We start from the raw sequence: 2365 nt of genomic DNA, 5'->3' as shown, positions 1-2365 counted from the left end.
ACAGCCAAGGCTGGGGCTCTTTCCCTTACACATCCCAGAGCCCAGAAGGTTCTTCACAGTCACTATTTCTTGGATATGGAGTATCTGCCCCGGTGATTAAGTCCCCGGGAACATGGGAGACTGTGTCTAAAAGGAAGCGTGTCCTCTCATGCCCGCCCACAAGGGCCGTGTGTGTTTTCTCAAGCCGGGAGCCGGCTTGGGTCTGAATCCCACGGCCTTTTCCTGGCCTTCCTGATCCCTGGGGTGTCTTCTCGGTGCTCACCCACGTGGAACGAGGTTGCTCTCTGCTGCCGGGCAAACAAACTGTCTTCTCGTTCTTCGTGGGTGCTTAGACGGTGGTGGCGGGACTCGGTTCCCGGGCCGAGCTGACCCAACACCGTGAGGCGGGGAGGCGGGGACGGCACGTCCGTCCAGTTTTCGAATTTGTTGTGAGGTGGCCCTGGAGGAGACACAGCTCTGGTGAGAGGCCGCACCCCGTGGCCGGCACCGAAACAGCACCTGACTTAGGGAGCTGTGACTTCCACGACTTTCCATCAGCTGACAGAAGGCCAGAGTCTGGGAGACTGAGATCATGAATGTGACTTCCTGGTCCTCTGACAGCTCTTAAAGGAAGATGTCAGGATGCTCAGTTATGGTTGCTGCAATCTGTCATGGCTCATTTCACGGCCTTTTGAGCCCCGCTCCCCCTTACCGCTAAAAAGGTTGGTTGTTTACTTTGGAATTAAAAGTTAGTGACTTTGAAATGCTTTCCAATTATCTCCAAACAAACAACAAACAAACAAAAAGTCCACTTTCAACTGTGTGACCAAAAGTGTCGAGATGTATTTCCACAGGCGGTATTTCGAAAAGATGCTAAATATTCCGCTGGGGATCCTGCGACCCAGGTAGGCCCTTACTATGAATGCCGGTGCATGTGAGACATTGCTGTCTAAAGTGCTCTCTCCCACCAGGTGACCATTGTGCCATCTCTCCCTGGAGAGCTCTGTGTGTCTCAGTTTTCCTGAAAGCTGTTTTCCTTTTTATTTTTTTATCCTACAACTCTTCTATGGTCTTTTGAAAACTCAGGCCATACCAGAGTCTGTCAGGGCACCATATTGTGTAATTCCAAGGCACTGTATCGTTTTCTGTGAAAGCACAACCTGCTGGTGTGCCTGTCTGTCTGGAAGTGAGTGGGCCCCGAGGTGGTCTGAGGATGTGGCCCTAGCACACATACAGACGGTATTGTTAGACCTAGACAAGTAAGTATCAAACTGAAGCTCAGAAAAATGTTCATTTAATAAGCTTTCCAGGTGAAAATGAGGCAGGTATGCTACAGGCCTTGGGGCACAGAGACTTTCCCAGTGTATATCTCTTACAGCATGAATGGGGTCATAGGCTTCTGACCAGAAGAGCATCAGGGCATACATAGAGCTAACTCGGCCTCAGACACTAGGTCAAGTGTAGGAAGCATTGGTATTATGTTTATTCATTCATTTACTAAATCAAAAATTTTGAAGACAGGGTCTCATGTATCCCAGGCTGACTCTGAACTCACTTTGTAGGAAGGATGACCTTGGATTTCTCATTCTAGCTGCTGAGTGCTGGGACTACAGGCACACACCGTCACCCCTGATTATATGCAATGCTGGGATTGAAACCCAGGCCTTTGCGGGTGCTAGGCAAGTCCTTCAACCGCAGCCCAATGCCTGTTTTAACTTGACCAGATTTCAACCACTGTTGCTCTGTTCAGAATGGCATATAGCGTGGACCAACTCTTCAACAACCTGATGACCCTGAGGTTTAAAGTGCCTGTGATAACTGCCCTTCACGCACCAACACAGTGTGGACAGGCCAGGGACACTCTTGGTCTCTAGAGAGTGTGCACAAGACTACGGGACTCTATTTCAGCCCCACTTGCTACTGGACTTTCTGGATTTTTCAAGTGAAGCCAAAATATTATCTTTTTATGTTGTTTTTCTTTGTGTAAAATGTTGGTGAGAAGTGTAGACTTATGAAAAGCACATCGTGGGCCAATGGATTGCCAGATTAAAACCCTGATCTGAGCCTTGAGGACCAGTGTGGGTTTGGAGATGGATGAGACCTTGTTTAGGATGGAGTTAAATAAAGTGTGTTAGATATGTGGTCAGGAGACTTAATTTGAGTCTCAGTTCTACAATCCACTAGTTCTGAGATCTGGAGTACTTAACCTCACCTCTCAGAGTTATGAATATTTTATCTGAAAAGAAAAATGGGGTTAATAGTAGGTATGCTGGATAGCTTTAGTGTCTACTTGACACACCTGGGTTGAGGGAGCCTCAATTGGGAAAATGCCTCTATTGGACTGGCCTGTGGCCATGTCTGAGGGGCATCTTCTTGATGAGTGATG

The 2365-nt window shown here is 48.2% G+C and overlaps 1 pseudogene; it reads left to right on the top strand.

The window, feature by feature from the left end:
• Window positions 1-819: 819 nt before the first annotated feature.
• LOC103743788 overlaps window positions 820-2365 on the top strand; it is a 13139-nt pseudogene continuing 11593 nt past the window's right edge.

The sequence above is a fragment of the Nannospalax galili genome, unplaced genomic scaffold (genome assembly GCF_000622305.1).
Source record: "Nannospalax galili isolate Female #2095 unplaced genomic scaffold, S.galili_v1.0 scaffold1962, whole genome shotgun sequence".
Taxonomy (NCBI): Eukaryota; Metazoa; Chordata; class Mammalia; order Rodentia; family Spalacidae; genus Nannospalax; species Nannospalax galili.
The sequence above is the reverse complement of the archived record's forward strand: the minus strand, read 5'-3'. Positions and strand labels throughout refer to the sequence as shown.